Raw genomic sequence first — 6634 nt, forward strand, 5'->3', positions numbered from 1 at the left:
GCGGCTAGTGGACAGTGTCATCAAGCACGAGGTCTAGCTCGTCGTGTGCACCGGCGAGCACCAGCCGCCAGGGAACAAAGCCGCCAATCAACGGTCAGCGCACGCCTCTATTTCATTGATCAGAATCATCAGATGATCGTTCGTATATCCAGCACAAGCACGCCGTTTAGGTTCAGTGTATATGCATGTCTACTGACAGTTATTCCGTTTTGGGTACCGCGTGTTTGCCACATGCATTAGAGTAGAGTCGCTTATTTAAAACCAAAAATTTAAAACACATTTGATTCAGACTATAGTTCGATTTCATTCCAAATATTTTTGGAGGGAAAAGTTGTCGCCATGCTACTTACATTGACTAGTTAGCGTGTACGTGCAACGCACGTCTTCACAAATCACAGTACATGTCGAAGAAATGCATAAAAATGGATGTGTCTAAAACTAAAATGCGTATAGATACATCCATTACTCCGACAAGTATTTACGGACAAGTTTGACCTCGATGGCCACCGCGTCGATAAGCATGTAGAGTGCTGGCTCCGATGTCGAGCTCGTGAAGGCTCAAACTGACCCTGCAGCTTGCACCGAAGAAAGATGGAAATAAGTTCGATCCTTGTAATAGCTTACAGATACCTGGGGTAAATACTTTAAAGTATTCTTGTTCATAAAGTGGATTCATTTTCAAATATAGGTGGACAAAGTACACAAGAAGCTTCATATCTCACTGGACAATTATGTGACCATGACGGCAAAATGTTCATAGGATTTCTCAGGTTTGGCATCCATCCAAGAATATTCAGAGTTCCAGTCAGGTCAGAGCTACACTTAACGCACTGGGCTAGCTAAAGCTCAGAAACATGGCATCTTTGATGGTTCAACAGGTCAAAAGGTAAAGATTTGAAATTAAGATTCAAGATCAAATTATTTTTTTCATTTGTCACATACTTTTGTGGTAATTTCAGCATAAGAGGTGTGATGTACTGTTCGACCCCATTTTTCAGTAACCATCACTAAAGTTCCAAAATGAGAGACATTTGAGAACTGCTTCTTTTCTTAGCAGAAAGTCTCAAGTTACGTGTGACCTACCTAGTCCAGTAGATGTTGAAGGCCTGCTTGTAGATCACCGGCAGGTTGGTGTCATGGAGAAAGTTAAGGCCCTTGGGCCGACGGCGATCTTCATCCTTATCATCCGCAGGAGGGAGCCATTTATACGTGAAGGAAATAGGATGTTTCAGGTCAGTTTCCTCATCCACATTGACCAAGAGTTGTACTAACTTACAAGTACCAAGAAGCTGGTCGGACAAGTAAATTTTCAATCCAAAATATCCAGTATCCCTTTTTAGTAAATATCGAATATTTACATTCATCTGATTTTAAAAAGAGAAAGTGTAGTCCCTTTGGAAGGGAGAGAGAGCTCAGCTATCCTCTTGACTTGTGACTTATGGAAAAGAAAGTTCAGGGGACAAGAACAGTTCATTATCAATGGACCAGATGGCACTCGTACGTGCTCAGAATTCTGAATTACTCTTACAAATCCATAGTAAGTGTCATGGTTTTAGTTCAAATTTTAATTAAAACCACGACACTTATTTTGTATTGGAGAGAGTAACATTTTTCTTTATCTTGCTGGTCTCAGGAACCACCAAACATACTAATACTTGGAATGATCAATTGACAGAAAGCAGTGAAGAACTCACTTTTGAAGAGGTGCGTCTCAAGGCTCCCAACGCTCATGAATTTGTACACCAACATCCGGTGTTCATGCTCGTAGCACTACCCAACCAATTTCACCAGGTTCTTCTGCCTTAGTTGCCCAAGAAAGAAAACTTCAGCCTACAACAACAGAACCATATAAGCTAGTCATTCATCAGCCAGGCTTCAAAATTGATCTACCAATGATCTGATCATGCTGGCGCGTGCATTGCACTCTATTTCACACTCACCAATATAATGAATATGTACAGAGCATTATAATCAATATAATGAATGCCATAAATCCCTGAATTCCATCTGTTAAACAAGCAATTTATGTGCCATCCATCGAGTTTTGCACATCGGGAAAGACATCTAACTATGTATAGATTTAAGTGAATAGAAAAACACTGCAACGACAAACTGGCTCTTTGTAATGAAGGATACGTACCACTGTAATGGGTATACAGGAAAAGAAAGGAACATTCTATCTGTTGAGAATGAAGAAATTCACAATTACTAACTATTTTCTTATAAAAACTTAACCACAAGGCAACATATCAAAATTTACAGCTTCAGTCAAATTGCAAATCCATGATTACAGAAGAAAAATAGTAGTACTAATACTATAAAGCAGCCAAAAAATGATATTGAAGTGGACTTTCTGATGCCAATGTAAAGCATCGCATGCTATTTAGACAGAACACAGACATGACACTGCAGATGATACCTTGGCACAGTCTCCAAGCTAGGTCATGATACTATGAGCAGCTTCAAACATCTCACCAAGTGTCTGTCAGCGTGACCTATCCAGAATTGAAAAAAAAGAAACAAAAAGAAGATGGTTCTGTTCAAGGTGTACATGTTAGATGAAGAAACAAAAGCTTCAATGGATAAGGCATTGCACCTTAGTCGCATAGCATGATGCACCAAAAAGTTCCAAGCCATCAGCAATGACTCTCCTCTCCTTTAATCTTGGCTATGTCAGAAGCAAGCTGTACACAATCACAAGAGGCGACCAGCAGCAACGCACTTAAACCCGAATGAAGCTATATCAAGAAACAAATATAAAAAATGAGAAGCAACAACAGCAGCTCAAGAAATATAAATAAAAACAACTCTATAGACAGAAGCCCGGTTGGTGTTGAAGCACCCAAAGGAAATTTTACTTAGATGTAACCACATCAGGTAAGAAGAAAATTACCTCGCACTCTATTGAATCAAAGTGTAGTATTGAATTATCCTCACTGAAGAAGCCAAGTCCTCCATCTGGACAAGGGCCTGCAGTAACAGCAACACCTAAACTAAATATGCGGCTGTCTTGTCCGGTCAGATCCTAGTTTGCACCATTGTCATGGAATAAATTGACATCAAACATTACAGAGAAGCGATAATTTACATGCATTAAGAAAAGTCATTGTTGATTTTATCATGCAGTGTGGTAGTATATTCAGAGCAATGAGGCCAGCAACATCATAAATACGGAGTACTAACCAAAATTCACATGAAAGCAATTGCCATGGGATTTCTAACAAGTGAGTATATGTCTGGAGAGTCAGAAGCATGGGCCAGCGACACCATAGAGTCAGTAGCATGGGGAAGGATGCCCAACACATGACTGAAGAACAAAGTGCAAGGAAGAAAGACGAACAGACTAACAGATGACTGGATCAGCTACCCATGTTGATGTCGCTTCATCGACGGCAAGCAACTGCATGTCTTCGACTGTAGCATTTGCACATAAATCACGCATTGATCTAGGACAATCACTTCACATCCATTTAAAATTAAACATGATTAATCAAGGATCAAGCCACTCACCTTGCGGCTAGAATCCACCAGCACCATCTCTCCAGGTTACTGCACATGAAGAATTAATCACTTCCCCAAAGTGAGAATTTCTGCATACCTTATACACGAGGCTCCTAACATTTCGGTAAAAAAAACCCAACTATATATGGCATATAATGCTAGTTGGGAGAGAATTATACCAACATATGTTGCTGAAAGGTTTATTTACCTTTCACATAGGTCGTAGTAATAGTGCAACAGTACAATGGTCATATGTGAAATGCCCAAAGCTCAAAAGAGAATATATTTGTTTTGTTCATGAATCAAATAACCATACATGTTTTAAATGTATTAAAACCATTACTACTGTCCAGAAAGAACCTTGTGAACCGATCTATAAGTCCAGCTGGTGCAGTAATTGACTAATTTTCAGAGCACACTTGTCAGTAGGCACACCAACTTCTGCCAAAATAGAAAATCTCTTGAATCGTGTACTTCTGAAAGCATGCTTGGCAGTAGCCATACCTCGTTAATTCTCCAATATCTAATAATCGTTTTGCAAACAGAAATATCAATAGAAAAAACAAAAAAAATCAATAAATCATGAGATAATAAAAGGTTATGATAAAAAAAGTGAGAACCAATTCATAACATGAATTCATGAAAACTTCACCATTTAGCTACAACACGAAATTCAAAAACATCTTCACTGTTGTGTCCCTGATAAAAATCAGGAATAAATTTCATTAGATCACAAGATCAAGGTGAGAAGAAACAGCCCTTTTGAAAATTCTAATCCCGGAAATAAAGACCACCTACTTGGTGCATCCATCACTTCCCAGTCCGACAAAATCAACTACAACTTCATACAAAATAGGTTTCTTCACAGAAAGAATCTTCCCTCCGCCCTTGTGTGGACACATGAGAGAAGTTTACAAGCTCATGCGAGCACACATTCAAATTATGTAAAACTAATTTTACTATTGTATGGATAAAACGGAAAACTTTTGACAATAACCTAACTCTCAAATCTGCACTGCTCGTCTGGAGACGCAATGATTCAGCATAAGTTTTTTTTATCCACAACCGGACAAGAAAAGGTGAAAAAGAACTCCAAAATTTCGGTAATTGGTTACAGTTTTACATTAAAAGCTGAAAACTTGATAAGGGTATTATTCAGAAGGGTAAACATAGCAGTCAGACTCAGTTCTGTAGAAGCTCAAAAGAGTGAGAGGAAGACTAAAAAACACATGTGCGTAGAGAAGCGAAGACAATGGAATTGTTTGGAAATAAGGACAATACCTGAAGCAAAAAATGATGGTACAATAGGTGGCACCAAAATGGCTTAAGAAGTATGGAACATTATCATGTTGGTCTCAAATATGCAGATTAGAGATGTATAATACTCTAAATATCCGGATGCTTTATAATATAAAGCGGGGGTAAACCCTTTATCAGAATACTCTAAATATAGTTGAACATATCTGTCGGGTAGAAAATTCAGAGAACATGGTAATCCCTTACTCAAATGTAACATTGCACGTGTGATTAGTTGAAAGTATCTCTTATACCAAGGAAGAATATCTGCACCTTATGTCTTCAGGCTAACTTATGACTGGTTGAGATATCTCTTATGAGGAATCATTCTGGAGAAGCCTGCAACATAAGCGTTATGCCAGTACCACCAGCGAACTGAAGTCATAGAAATCAACCTTAGTTCGTAGATTTGATTTGGCAGGCGAGGCAGAGCTGGTCGCCAGGGCGGAGATCGCCACAGCGGGCGTCGTCGACGGCGGGGGACATGGCGGCCAAGATGCAAAAGGATTGCTCGATTGACCGCACGGCTGGTCCTGCCCTTGCACGACTGCTCCTGCCGCCTCCCCTTGCGCGTGCAGGTCGGCATCGATTGTGCCCTCGCCGGCGGGCTGCGGCGAACGGGCGCGGCGCTGCCGGAGGAGCGGAGGCAGCCCGGCGAGACTGTGCTGGGGAAGGCGTGGCCGGGCGCGCCTCTGCCGGAGGTCACCGCATCCAGCGCCAGGGATGGGTCGGCGCCGCCATCAGATGGGATCATCGGCGGCGGCAGTCCGCGGTCGCGTCCGTGGGGCAGCAGAGGATCTGCGGGGAGCGGCCGAGCGGGGGATCTGCGGGAGGCGTGGGTAGCAGAGGAGGAGTAGCGAAGGTCATGGGTTCGTGCGGGCAGTTTTGTTCAGGACGAAGGAACGGGGAGGATTAGTCGTGCGGGTCCTTCTGCTTACTGCGTGATTAGTGGCTTGCTAGTATTAAACATAGAAAAACTACGGACCATTAGATGTTCATGATGGATGGTTGCGATTGTTTGGATCTGCCGCTCTCTTCCTTTTATAGTGGTAGTAGATGGACCATATTTGGTTAAACAGTCTACCAGTTTTAGCTACAGCTACCACCATCGCCACGGCCACGGCTAGTGTAGAATGCGGCAATGCGGGCTTCGACGATCCAGAAATGCGCTTCTGCGGCGGTGGCCCAGCCCGACCATCCATTTGCGGCGGCGGGTGTGGGCGCAGTCCCGAGGGCCCAAATCTGCTGCTCCATTTTCGTAGCTTTCTATAGAGCCACGTTCATCTGGCCCCTTAAGGGTTTAAAGGATCTGCCATGTGCTTCTCCTCCTCATCATCCCCAAAATTGAAGACGAGGGGGAGCTTCTCCAGGTGCGTCATTGAAGACGAGGATGGGATTGGAGCTGGACGAGATGAGAATGTGAGGCACCAAGGAGAGGGAGGGTGACAACCTATTATAGGCTCCTGCCAGCACCATTAAGGAGGCAGTTGGGAAGGCAGCAGGCGGGCGGCGACGGGTGGTCAAAGGGTGTGTCTCCTAGTGAGAAACGTTGTTGCGGCTAGCTCGGGCGCTTCACGGGTGCACAGATTATCACGTCTGCTCACAATTCCTCCCAGCATGCTCACTCGCAAGATAGGAGATGATGCCCGTGATGGCCATCCGACGGCACGCCACGAAAATCTAAGGGAGCGTGCATGCATTAAAGGTCGGGTTCCCGTCGCGGTGTTGCATGGAAGCCGAGTTGCTTAAAATATCGTGTGCGGCGTGAGCAGGAAAAGCTAAAACTATGCTCCTATGCTGATGGTTGGATATGGAGCAACCTCCAAACGGGCCTCCA

At 43.2% G+C, this 6634-nt stretch overlaps 1 long non-coding RNA gene across 18 annotated transcripts; it reads right to left on the reverse strand.

Moving 5' to 3' along the window:
* Positions 1-279: 279 nt before the first annotated feature.
* Positions 280-5727, reverse strand: LOC125551063. Of its 18 annotated transcripts, none has more exons than XR_007302182.1 (8): positions 5193-5724; positions 5071-5136; positions 3511-3549; positions 2894-3414; positions 2597-2738; positions 2420-2495; positions 1084-1830; positions 280-569 (listed from the first exon to the last, which is right to left on the reverse strand). It is a non-coding gene; the product is annotated as an uncharacterized LOC125551063 (long non-coding RNA). The 18 variants fall into 18 exon arrangements; XR_007302183.1 differs by having other exon boundaries at positions 2894-2970; positions 3184-3236; positions 3349-3414; positions 3511-5721; XR_007302181.1 differs by having other exon boundaries at positions 2894-2970; positions 3184-3236; positions 3341-3414; positions 3511-5721.
* Positions 5728-6634: the final 907 nt, after the last annotated feature.

The sequence above is a fragment of the Triticum urartu genome, chromosome 4 (genome assembly GCF_003073215.2).
Source record: "Triticum urartu cultivar G1812 chromosome 4, Tu2.1, whole genome shotgun sequence".
NCBI classification, from domain to species: Eukaryota; Viridiplantae; Streptophyta; class Magnoliopsida; order Poales; family Poaceae; genus Triticum; species Triticum urartu.